The 14013-nt window shown below is 40.4% G+C and overlaps 1 long non-coding RNA gene across 1 annotated transcript in view; it reads right to left on the bottom strand.

Annotated features, from left to right (window-relative positions):
- Positions 1–7555: 7555 nt before the first annotated feature.
- Positions 7556–14013, bottom strand: part of LOC133092325 (uncharacterized) — a 38081-nt gene continuing 31623 nt past the window's right edge. The window contains exon 3 of the long non-coding RNA XR_009701039.1: positions 7556–7628. This is a non-coding gene — a long non-coding RNA (uncharacterized LOC133092325). The remainder of the gene's footprint in view (positions 7629–14013) is intronic.

The following is a 14013-nucleotide window of genomic DNA, read 5'->3' on the forward strand; positions in this document are numbered from 1 at the left end:
TGCATTGGTCACTTAGAAAATATTGGTTCACTGAGTTATGCAGCTCTTTCAGATGTTGACACTTTTCATTTTATATATAATATCATTTTAATTGATATTATATATAAAATGAAATGTATCAACATCTGAAAGATCTCTGTGTGTATGTATGTGTGTATATATTTCAATAACATACCACTGACCTTATCATAAAGTCTTCAAGTATTGGAAAGCTGTCAAATTCTAATTTTCACTTGAAAACTCAAATTTTGTAAATGGCAACAGATGCTGTTAGTTGTTTTTCTTGAGATAACAGTCTCATTTCATTTATTTTCTAGAAAATGTCCACCGAACATTCAAATCTAAATAACCACAATTTCTATGTCAGTCATTCCTTTAAAAAATGGTTTCCCCTAAAGAAAGTGGCTAGTTCAGCCTGCAGCTTGGACAATCTCACAGGGGCTTTTCCTTGAGACAATCATTATACCTTGGTAGGCAGCAAACATACTTCTCATTTCCTAACACCAAATGTCAAAAAGTTATTTACTTAAGGGTTGAGATTGAATATAGTTTTTACATCAAGAACATTCTTAAGTGAAACTGGTAATTCTTTTTCCTACAAGCGTATGATGGTAAATTAGGCATTAGGTGCAATGTTAATGGTACAGTTTGGTGCCACTGCATTAATTTTTGCTACATCATCAGCAGTTTTACTCAGCATTGTTTTGAACTTCTCAGTCCAAATAGTAACAAAGTGAAAAAAAAGTCTCTAGGACCCCTTTGGGTCCAGAGACCACACTTTAAAAAATGCTGCCTTAGCCTGAAAACACAACTGTTTGTGCTTGACCCACATCATCCTTCCTAGAAATCATTGCGCCCTTAACAAGACTAGCCAAGCTTGAAGAAGCCTGCCTCACTCATCGCTTAAGAATTTACTGAGTGCTTTCTCTGGGCCAGGTCCAATCCTAGGTGCTGAGAATAGTGAATGCAACCTAAGACTCACTCCCTTAGCTCTTACATTCTAAAAGCGATAGACAACAAACAAAAAAGTAGCAAGAATAAGCAAAAAGTAAATATTTAGGATGCCTGATGGTGACAAGTGTTATGTAGAAAAAGTAAACACATTTAGGGGATGGAGGGCAGCTTTTTTGAATAGGGTGTCAGGGAAAGCCTCACTGATAGGATATCTGAGTTAAATCCTAAAAGAAGTGAAAGAGCTAACTGTGCCGTAAATTATTACAAAATAGAAGCATACACATGGGCATGGCAGTAAAGAATCGGGGAGTTAATACTGTATAATTCTTTGAAGAAGAACGTCCAGTTTTGAAAACTGATGCAGCATTGCACAGCAAATATCTACAAGCTTAGGAATTAAATTTTTACCACCATCACCTCTGGTGGAAAAGAGCACTATTTTCACATGAAACTTCAGATGAACCACTCATTAATAAGGAAGATTTTTAAATTAATTTCCTTGTGTTAAAAATACAGCAATAAAGTACATAAACAGGCATTTTGAATTATAAACATATCATGAAGCCATGTTCAGTTTCTTGTACTATTTCTACGTTACAAGAACTGTCAGAGGAAACATTAAAATGTTATTGTATAAATTTATACCTAAAATTAAATTCAGAATTACACGAAGCAGACTTCTTTGAAGAGTTAAATCTTTTTAGAAAAATTGTTCTGTGAGAATCATCAACTCTAGATGTATGAAGATTTATATTTTGAAATAACTTGTCAAAATGTATCCCAGTTTTGTTACAAACTATAAAATAATCTTACTAAATCCAGTAACAGTTGTGTCAGCAGTAAGATCATTTTCAAAATTAAAGATGATCGAAAATTATTTGCAGGAATTCCCTGGAGGTCCAGTGGTTAGGACTCGGCACTTTCACTGCTGGGGCCCGGGTTCAATCCCTGGTCGGGGAACTAAGATCCTGCAAGCTGCATGGTGCAGCCAAAATATATATATATATATATATGTTTGCAATCTTGCATTTGCCAAGAGCAACTGATATCCCTTTCAATTATGTCAAATGAACTAATAAATGAATTTTCAGAGATGTGAGCCAGAAAAATCTTACGATCAATCAAGATATCACATTAACCAAGTATTATGCGTTACTTTACGTAAAAATACAGCACTAAATTTTTTTTTCAGTTTGCAAGTTTTTGTTACTCATGTATCACTCTTACCCCTATTAAATTTTATAAGTAATAAAATGTTTTTCACGGAAAAAATTTTCTGTTTTAGTAACATTAACAGGACTTTTCCCCTAGTTTGTTAACAAAGAGCACTTGTCTGACAAAAAAACCTGACAAAGTTGTTGCTGGATCTCAGGGTACTCTTCAGCATACTTCAGACTCTCCGCATGGTCCACAAACCAACAGAGGACTGACTGGATCAGGGCCTTATCTTCGGGTGCCTGCCTAAATTAATACTGAGTACTGCACAGTCACAGGGATATCTTGGCTTCTTTTACAGGCAATGCCAGGACACTCAGAAACTATTTTTCAAAGGATATTGATTTGAGTATGGAGACTAAATAAACAAACCACTTATCACACATGTTTTATTTAACTATGACCACACCCATCTCAGAGTATGGATATTTTTTCCATGCAGAAGTAGTTAGACTCACGACCCATATAAATGTCATTGACTGAGGTCAAAGTGTAATGAAGAAACTTATTCACCAGATCTATAGGTTCCAGCTGTAGTCTAAATGAGAGCCAGATACGTCTGGGCACATTTGGCAAATTGGCTGGGTGTGTCTGCCAAGTATCGACTGGCAGGAGAATGGGAGGCCTCCCAGGAGAACTCATTCTGGGAAAAGAAGATGCTGGATAGAAACAGCTAAGTTCAATAAAGCATCTGTAGTGGCTGGAGAGGAGGTGTGGCTCTGTTTCAAGCATGGTGATTGTAACTCGGCTCCCTCTCTGGTCCAACCCCATAGCTGGGTCCTAGGGTTAAGAAGAGGACAGTAAAAACTGTAATAGCAAAAACAAAAAAAAAAACAAAACTGTAATAGCTATTTGGCTAAACTATGTGATTGGAGCCTAAGCAGCACTAGTACAGGGCACCATTAATAGAGTGCGGCACAATGGAAGTGCAGACAACCACATAGTGAGAGGTGGTGGAAGGGCATGGGTCTCCATCCACTTTCCCTTACCTTCAGTCTGTTCTCCAACCAGCAGCCAGAGGAATCTTTACAAAACAATCAAACAACCAACCTCTGCCTAGAACCCTTCAGATTGCTATAAGGACACAGTTTATCTATGGTAAGATCTTGGGATGGAGACCAAGCTTAAGTCACAAACAAACATGTACATTAAACTGCTATGCAGAGGACAATGAGGGGAATTAATTGACTCCTAGATAAGACGGAGGAGAAGAGTGAAGAAATAGGTGCCCCATCCCAAATCATCAGTAGAGTGCCCAGTACCCATGGATGCCTGGTGATGAGGGCACAACCACGGCAGCATTGCTGGTAGCTGATGTCCAGGATACAGAGGAGGCCAGAAGAACCCGAGTTCCCCTGACATTTGATGGAAATCCCTGGAAGATCTTTGGACATTCACATACCGTGGAATGGTGGTGTTCAAATAAATCTCATTTAGATCTCAAAGAATAGGGAGTTCCTGGCTGACATCTGAGATAACATTGAATGAATGGAATGAATGAGGGAAAGAGGGAATGAATGAATGAATGAATGATGGCATCAGGTACTATGAAGCTAGACTGGAGAATTTAGAATTTTATATACTTCAGTTCTTATAGAGTAGTCTAGAAGAGTGATGTCTGAGTATCAGATACTCCAAAGTCTCCCCATTTGACCAGAAATATCTTGATAGGACTTCTTGTACTTTAGCCCTAGATTTCTAGTTATTATGAGCCTGAAACATTGAGGTCAACCTTGTCTCCTCTCTTCCTCTCATAACCCGCCTCCAAGCTGTCAGTAGATCCTAATGAGTCTGCCTTCAGAACATATCTAGAGGGAATTCCCTGGCGGTCCAGTGGTTAGGACTCGGCGCTTTCACTGCCGTGGGCCCGGGTTCGATCCCTGGTTGGGAGAACTAAGATCCATGCAGTGAGGCCAAAAAAACAAAACACAAACAAACAAAAATATCTGGAATCTAACCACTTCTCACCAGCCCACTGCTAACCCCCTAGTCCAAGCCACCACTATCTCTTGCTGGGTTATTGCTGGAGCCTCTTCACTGGTCTCCCTGCTTCCATACTTGCCTTTCTTGGAATCTTCTCAACTCTTTTAAAAGTTGTTAGGTCATGTCACTCCCGCTCAAAAACTTTACCGGTTGTTTCTATACCTTAGCTATTGTAAATAATGCTGCTATGAATACAGGAGTGTAGATATCTCTTTGAGATAATGATTTCTTTCCTTTGGATATATATCTAGAAGTGGGATTGCTGAATCGTATGATATTTCTATTTTTAATTTCTTGAGGGGCCCCCATACTGTTTTCCATAGTGGCTGTACCAGTTGACATTGATGGATGTGTTAATTAACTCAGTGGGGGAAATCTTTTCACAGAGTATATGTATAGCAAATCATCACTCTGTACACTTTAAATATCTTATAATTTTGTCAATTATGCCTCAATAAAGTCCTTTATGGCTTACAAAGCCCTAAGTAATGTGCCTACCCTCCCCCTGTCCATTCACCTTATCTCCTACTATTGTCCTACTGTTCTCTTCCCTTCAGCCACACTGGCTTCCTGGCTTTTCCTGCTGCATCTCAGGACATTATACTAGACATTCCTGCTGCCTGGAACATTCTTCCTCCAAAGAGATGCGTGGCCTGCTCCCTCGTTTTCCTCAATACTCTGCTCAAATGTCACTTTCTCCATGAAGCCTTCTCTGGCCACCCTTTACAACTGCAAAACTGCCCACATCCTGGGACACTTCCTATTCCTCTTCCCTGCCTCATTTTTCTCTAAATAGACATCACTGTCTGACACAAGGTGTATTTCACTTAATGGTTTTATTTATTGTCTGTCTCTGCCCAATAGAGTGAAAGCCTCATGGGGGCAAGGATTTTTGTCTAGTTTATCAGAAGTGTATCCCTAGCTCCACTAACAGTACCTGACCCTGTAGTAGGTGCTCAATAAATAAATGAATTAATGCATTGGTCATTCTAACTCTGATTTGAGGCCATTGTTCCTTGCATATCTCAATTTATTTATAACCCTCTTAACACCAGCCCTATCCTGGAGGCGGATAGTGACATGTGAAGTAAATTGTGCCTGGAAAAACACAGTCCCTCTCAGAAGCCCTAGAGGCATTGCTAGGGCAACAGAGATTATGTTTTTAGCTAGTTTCCTCTCATCATTCATAAATCTAGAGCAGAGATTGGCAGAGAACAAGTTGACCCAGGCTGCACAGCAGTTAGAAGGGGCCTTTGATTGGCCCCACTGAGGAGTCCAATGACCCTATCTGAAAACCAACTGGACTCTGGCAAAACCCCCAGAATTCTGGGAAGCTCTGCCTCAACACAGGAAGCACAAATCCTCTTCTTCTGGGCCTGCTAACTGGCCATTCCCCACAGAAAAGTCCTTCTCCATAAACAGCAACAAGCTTTATGCCAAAACCAGACCAACGTCCCGGCATTGCTTGGGATACTTATGTTCATTGCTTAGCCTTTGGTTTTGAGATTAAAACCATGATATTTTAGATTGGCCTTGCCTCTGTCCATGAAACACAATAATTATAACTTGGCTTTTTGTAATGCTTTCTGTAGAAATGGTCTCCGTGGGGGGCATTCTGCAATGGGTAAGCTAACCTTGCCTGCCCAATCTGGGTGCTAATACTGGGTGGACCAACCCAATCCCCAGCAACTCTTCTTTACTCTGACTCACCAAAACAATAGGAAGATTAAGCAAGAAGCCTTGCTGCCTTGACAGACAGATCTCACTACCTGTTACAAACTGAATTGTAACCCCTCAAATGTCATCTGTTGAAGTTCCAATGCCAATATCCCAAAATGTAACTGTATTTGGAGATAAGGTCCTTAAATAGGTGCTTAAGATGGAGCACCTAATCCAATATGACTGGTGTCTTTGTAAGAAGAAGAAGGGGTGAATGCACAGAGAGATAACCATGTGAGGACGCAGGGAGAAAGAGGCCGTCTGCAAGCCAAGGAGAGAGGCCTCAGAGGGAACCAACCCTGCAGGCACCTTGATCTTGGACTTCCATCCTCTAGAACAGTGAGAAAATTAATTTCTGTTGTTAAAGCCACCCAGTCAATGTGATTTTATTATGGCAGCCCTAGCAAATGAATACATGAATTATTTCTCCTGTTCTACTTCTGTTCCTATCTGCTTTACCACACATCATGAAGTGTTGAAAATTCTGAAGATGTGTGTGCCTTCCCATGCAAAAGCACTTCTTAAGTACCTGCTGCAAAGTTCTTGTAAATGCCTTGATAAATTACAGCCCACAACCAATTCCTATGGCAATGATGAGATGGTCTTAAAAATAAACTTCCATGGTGAGTAGGGAAAACCATGAAGTTGATTTGCAGGAGAAATCTGATCAGAAACTTGCTCTTAATTTGTTAGTGTACGAAGTTGGTTGAAAACCAAGAACGCTGATTCTTGTCATTTAAGCTCATTGAAATATATAAAGCAAAGCACAAATACATTACTTTACAGTGAGAGTTGCTTCTTTCTAGTGGCTAAAATACTGCTACTCCTTTATGAAGCATTGTCTTCCCACTCACAAATACTGGGGAAGACGTACTGACAACTGGCGATCAGACTTGGGAGTGTGGCATCAGATCAGAGGAAAGTGGTGGATAGACAGTGGTAGAGGTGTTTTTCTGGGGCGTGGTCCCTGTGCCCCAGGTATACACTTCCCACTTTGCATGCTCCAAGTCGACCCTGCTCTTTCTGTTCGCCTACTCTTTATCCAAAAAGGAGACAATTCAGTTGATTAGACTTTCTTTTTCTAATGATAAATCACGTTCAGGTTGGAGTTTTAGCTGTTCCCAAATTCTTGGAACCCTCGTTTACACAGTTTCTTGCTTTACTCGTGAGGACATCAATCATACCGATCGGATGTGGATTTTATCAGATGAACACTGAGGACAGCCATTTTTCCAGGGTTTAGGGAGCACATTACTAGGATCTCATGAATGGACAATAATACCAGGATTTCAGTAGGAAAAAAAAATGTCCTAGGCACGATTGTCTATTGTATCCCCCTTCAATAATTCCCAAGCTGAGGCTGCCCCTTGCTGCTCTTTAACTTTCATGCCCAGTCGTGTCTGTGCTCTGCTTCTGGGGCAAGTTCCACTCAGGGCACCCCGCATCCCTCTTAGCGCACAGGGCAATAGAAGTCACAGAAACTCCAGGTGTTCTGGTCAAGATTTGTTTGGTTGCCAGAAATACCCAAACTAGCTTGAATAAAAATAGGACTTCTTATATAGGTACACAGCCTTCGGGAACTTGAAGGTATTAGACCCAAAGCTCACCCGGGCAAAGCAGCCCCAGTTTGGCTCCAGTGTCCCAGAGGGAGGAATGGAGGATCGTGAGACAAGCAGGGGTCCTCCCAGGACTGCAGCTGATAGACCACAGCTTCCGTGAGAGCTTGTGTAAAACAAACTTCAAAGTTACTTGGCGGCCTAAGGAGAAAAGAAAATTGTTAAAATATACATTTCATGTGGTTATTTTTTAAATTATAAAAAGCACTCTGCTTTGCCTCCTGGTGAAGTAGTATGTTTGACTGCACAGACCCCCCTCTGTTCATGTCTCCTGCTATTTTTCAAACAGCTGTCGGCAGATGGATTCGTGAGAGTCTCTTGAGAGCTCATTCAAGGAGTCTCTCTCTCTAGGTCTACGTTGCTCTCCTCTGGTCTTTCATCTCCATCCTCTCTGTGCCTCTCGGCCATGCTTTTCCCTCACACACTGTCTCCATCGGCTTGCGTTCTCAACTACACCTTCTTCCTTAAGTTTAACTTGGCACACGGCTGTAGCATCCATTTATTTAGCCTCAATACTTATTCCGTATGATCTTTCAGTGCACATTAGCAGTCTCTGTAAATCTCAGGTGAAGATTCTCCCAAGAGGGAGAATCTGATTGGTTGCAGGCCACCCAGCAGCTGAGTAGGTCTGGGTCAGGCATCCACCCATGATGTGATCAGCAGTGACTGAAGAAAGAAGGTGACCACTTGCTAGCTGTAGAGGATGAGGCACAAGAAGCCAGGAGGGAGTGTTGGACATGGCAGCAAGCAGATCAATATGTCCTCTGCTCCTAAGTCTCCCAGCGTCCCTGAAAAAAAACAGCCCTGAAAGCCAGGGCTTCTGATGCCCAATCCAATGCCACATCCACTGGAATATTTATAGTGAGCATACTAAAAGTAGAGTTTCTCCATCCAGAAATAGATCCACATATATGCTGTCATTTCATTTACAACAGAAGTGCCGCCATACTGCAGTGGGAAAGGATGGCCTTTCCAATAAATAGTACTGGAGCAATTGGATATCCATATTGGGGGCAGGGAGGGGGAGGATAAACCTTGACCACTTCCTCATATCACACTTAAAAGCTAATTTGAGACATGTCATAGATATAAATGTGAAAGGTACAATGATAAAGCTTCTAGAAGACACATAGGAGAATATTTTCTTGACTTAGGCTAGGCAAAGATTTCTTCAACAGTACACAAAAAAGCACCAAATGTGACAGTTAAAAAAAAATTTGTTTGATCATTTGGGTCTCAATAAATTAAGAACTTCTGTTCTTCACCATCAAGATAGAAAATAGACAAGCCATAGAATGGGAGAAAATATTTGTAATACATAATATAATGAAGGACTCATATCAAGAATATATAAAGAACTCCTACAAATCAGTAAGAAAAAGACAATCAACCCAAAATAAAAATGGGTAAAAGAAAGGTTCTTCTCAGCAAAAAAAGTATCCAGTTGGCCTATAAGCTTATGAAAAGCTTGGTCAACATTATTATTCACCAAGGAAATGCAAATTAAAACCACAACGATCAGAAAGAGAAAAACAAATATCATATGATATCATTTATATGTAGAATCTAAAAAAAATTATACAAATGAACTTATTTACAAAGCAGAAACAGACTCACAGACTTAGAAAACATATTTATGGTTACCAAAGGGGAAAGGGAGGATAAATTAGGACTTTGGGATTAGCAGATACAAACTACTATAAATAAAATAAATAAGCAACAAGGTCCTAGCGTATAGCACAGGGAACTATATTCAGTATCTTGTAATAAACTATAATGGAAAAGAAAAAATAAAAACCACAATGAGTTACCACTACATACCCACCAGAATGGCTACAGTTAAAGACTGAGACACCAAGCACTGGTAAGGATATTGAACAACTGGAACTCTTACACATGGCTGATGGAATCTCAGCCATTTTAGACAACTGTTTGGCAATAACCACTGAAGTTAAACTTACACCTACCCTAGAAGACAGCAATTCCACTCCTGGGTATATAACGAAGACAAGAGAGTGCTTGTGGCAACTAAAAGATAAATGCCAGTGTGTTCCTAGCAGCTTTATTTATAATGACCCAGTATTGAACACAACCCACATGTCCATCAACTAGAGAATGGATCCATTCTGATATAGTCACCTAAGGAACGCTATACCCAGTTTAAAAAAGAAAAATCTACTGATGCAGGCAACAACATGAATGAATCTCACAGCCATGCGGAGCAGAAGAAGCTACACACAAAAGAGAAATAGTGTTTGATTCCATTGATATGCGGTCCATAAGGATGCAAAGCTGTGAATTGTGGTAAAAAATCATATTAGTGGTAAACTCCAGTAGAGGGCCAGGTATGGACAGGCAAGGGGTGAAGGAACTTTCTGAGGTGCTGTAGATTTTTATATCTTGATCTGAATGGTAGTTACACGAGTGTATACATGTAAGTAAAAAGTACTGAGCTTTACACTTAGGATTGTACATTTTGTGCACTTCGATGTTAACTTAAATTTTGTACCTCAATAAGAAAACACATAAATTCTAAGTAAAAGACTAAATGGTGGAAACAATGATTCTTCTCATTGTTTGTCTTTTCTAGACTGTGTTTGAAGCCCTAATGAAATAAGGGGGTAGAAATTAATAGTATTGATACAGTAATGAATCATGAATAGTCTTTAAAATAATGGTGGCATTGACAATCACATGTACAAAAATCCATATATTCTCTCATAAGGAAATGGAAAATACTGTTCCTTTTTCAGTGTTCTGGGGTCTTAATTTTCTTCACAATCTACTAGCTTTAACAATTAAACACACAGCACACTCTCTACCCTTAAAACATTCTGGAAATCTGTTAGATCAGGAAAAGTGGAGCAGGGAAACCGTTTTTATCTTATCTAATCTGAAAAAGACAGACCAATTGGATGTCTATTAAGAATAGAAAGGAATTGTTAATGTTATTGATATATAGTTAGCCCTGTGTGCAATGCGCCTCTGGAGGGCAAAGCAACCATAATACAAACACTTCCCACACTTGGCCTCCTGCTTGTTAGGAAAACAGGAAACAACGTTGACATTAGGAAGATAAATCTTGCACGGAACGCTGCTCCAGACAAAAGGGCAATAGAAGCAGCCACCAAACTGAAGGGGAGACGAGGCGTGTTGTATACATTGAGATAAAGTCTAGGAAGCGTGAGGCTATATCTGAAAGCAATGTACAGAAAAGCAGAAATAAACTGGAGCAGATGGAAACACTTGGGTCTGAATGACAGCTTGCCTTCATCCTTAGTGCCCTCGTACTGACCTCCCAGAAAATTAGATTTGCATCTGAGGGAAAAGTCCGCATAAGTTTTCTTAGCCATAATTTATTTTTTTAATAGTATTAGATGAGAAAATAATAAGACTATGAAGAGGAAAAGAATAGAGTGACAGGATGAAATAGAAAGAACTTTCCAAATATTTCCTGAAGGCCTGGTTCTACCATGAATGGGTTATATGGCCTTGTGTGAGTCCCCCAACTTTTCTGGACCTCAAGAGCCTTTGCTGCCCTAAAGTTTAGATCAAATCTGTAAAACATCTCTGAAACAGAAACAATTCACAGTTTGTGAATTCAGTACAAAAGGTATTTAACTTTGGATAAATCCACCAAGTTTCTGACTCAAGATATATATATATATTTTTTTTTTTTTTTTTTTTTTTCCGGATGAAATTGCCTTTTCTCCTAGACAACTCAGCTGAAGATAGTACCACTAGCTGTACTTCATGATTCAAGTAGGCCAGGAAGACATTTGACACAATGTGCTAGGCTGAGCAAGTTTTAAAAAAATCTTTTCATCATAACACCTTCTTTGTTTTAGCTGGGGACCAGCAGGGAGACATAAGGTTAAATGTTTTGACCACAGTTGACCTTGAAGGTGGTGGCTGGTCTCAATGGCCAATGATCACAACCTTCAACAGAGCTCATCAATATGAAGGAGAAGGGCAGATTCAACCTCACACTCTCTTCTAACACTTCTATATCTGACACTCTGCTCTTATCTTTTAACCTTCTTCTGCTTCCGGAATTTGTATTTAAAATCCTCAACCACAGTCACAAAACAGCATTTAAAAAAATATGATTCCCCCAAACATGATCCACGGACAGCCAGCATCACAAAACCACTGGGTGGGGAGGTGGGGGATGCGGTCCTCGTGAACATGCAGATTCCTGGGCCTAACCCCAGAGTTTCTGAGTCAGAATCTGTGGATATGGGGCCTGGCACTGTGTGCTTTTGACAAACATACTGATTCTAAAACACAGTGAATTTGAGAACCATGTATACAGCTTCCCAGCCTGAACAAAACTGAGGCTTCACTGTTAAATTTTAACAGCAACTAAAAAAAAAAGATGGGAGGTGGGAGGTTAGAAGTTTAAATCACCATAGCTTTGGTTCTATAATATGGGGTACCATTTTTTAAAGTGTTTTTTACATGCTCAAGGCTCACCCGAGGATCTGGTTAAAATACAGATTATGATTCAGTGGATCTAAGGTGGGTCGTCGTGTTCTACAGTTCCCACAAGCTCCTGGGTGATGCTGGTGCTGCTGATTCATGGACCACACTTTGAGCAGGAAGGGTGTAGAACTTTGAGATCCGCTCTGGAGCTGTGCATCCGTCTCATAACTAAGGGATCTGGTCTCTGGCATTCTGTTAACCAGTAAAGCCTCTTGTCAACATGTCTGCATCTGGAACGTTATGATAGTTGACTTGGGAACAGCCCTTCCAGTATTCTAAAAATAGTGATTAGCATTTGGGAGTTATCAGTTTTGGCTTCATGTCCCACTTTCACCACCTATTCTTTGTGTATGACGTTGGGCAGAAAACTTAATAACCTGTGCCTCAGTTTCTTCATCTGTAAAATGGGTACACTCCTGATGCCTAATCCTCTGAGCTGTTGGGAGAATCAGATGAGAAGAAAAGTAAAAACACTCTGAGCTACAAAGTGCAGCATCAGTATGGATGATGGAGAGCTCCATCAGGCTCCAAAGTTCAACTTTCCAGTTGTGGGACTTTGAATGAATCCCATAATCTCTCGGGGCTTTGGTTTCTTCATCTGTACAATAAACCTGCCTCAAGGAGTTGTTAGGAGAATTAAATCAGATACTGTGCAATGCAAGGCACGTAATATATTTGTTAAATGTCAGTTAAGATAATGTGTATTATTGTTTATTTCACTACTACAGGTATTTTAGTGCACTCTATTTTTTTTAAAGAAAATATGTAATACATTCATTAATCAGATTAATGAATCCTTGCTCCTCATGTGATAACCTTCCCTGGGTTTACCTAATGTCTAAATTCAATTAAAACATGAATCTCCTGAAAAAGACCATTAAGAGGGATCAATGATGGGAATTTGGGCAGAGGCGGTATTAAATTAAAATGAGGCCTTATGGGTGGGACCCTAATCCAATATGATTGGTGTCCTTATAAGAAGAAGAAGAGATACCAGTGGTGCGTGCACAGAAGGACGGCCATGTGAGGGTACATAGAGAAGACTGCCCTCTGCAAGCTAAGGAGAGAAGTCTCAGCAGATACCAATATTGTTGACACCTTGATCTTGGACTTCCAGCCTCGAGAACTGTGAGAAAATAAATTGTGCTCTTTAAGCCACCCAGTCTGTGGGATTTTGTTATAGCAGCCCTAGTCAACTAATACAGGAAGGAAACACTTGGGCAAAAGAAGCTTTTGTCATGCACAAACCACACCTCACAAATATGCTGCTATTTTTCAGCAGTGCTCCCGTTCCACATAATTTTTGCTATGTTCAGTAAAAATATTTAATGCACAGCTAACATGTGTCATCTTCATACTTCCACATGAGTACAAACAACTCTATGAATATGGAGGGAGAAATCTTTGCCAGTCCTCTGTATGAGTTTTGATTCATACTCTGGTCTCCCTTCCTGTAGCAGGTGTGAGGCTCCCACAGAGAAGCCACACATGGGGGTCCCTCTATTACCTGGCAGGCCTGGGGTATAACGGTCCCTCAAAGACGTCCACGTCCTAATCCTTATAAATACGGTAAAAGGGATCTTGCAGGTGTGATTAATTAAGGATCTTGAAATAGGGAGATTATCCAGGTGGGCACAATGTCATCCTAGGCGTCCTTAAAAGAGGGAAGCAGGAGGGTCAGAGTGAGGAGTAGGAGATGTGATGATGGAGGCAAAAATTAGGAGTCATGTGAAAAAGGGGCCACAAGCCAAGGGATGCAGGCAATTTAAGCAAGTTGAGAAAAGCCAAGCAAACAGATTCTTCCCTGAAGCCTCTGGAAAGAACACAACTGTGCCAACACCTTGATTTTAGACTTCTGAACCCCAGCCCTGTGAGATAATACATTTGTATTGTTTTAAGCCACTAAGTCTGTGGTAATTTGTTACTGGCAGCAGCAGAAAAGTAACATAACAAGCTACCACTCTGGTTTGCGGGGTGTGACCAGATCCCAGGGAGCCGACCGCCTCTCCAGTGAGTGACAGTGAGTGCGGTCCAGGGCTGA

This window comes from Eubalaena glacialis, chromosome 5 (genome assembly GCF_028564815.1).
Source record: "Eubalaena glacialis isolate mEubGla1 chromosome 5, mEubGla1.1.hap2.+ XY, whole genome shotgun sequence".
NCBI lineage: Eukaryota > Metazoa > Chordata > Mammalia > Artiodactyla > Balaenidae > Eubalaena > Eubalaena glacialis.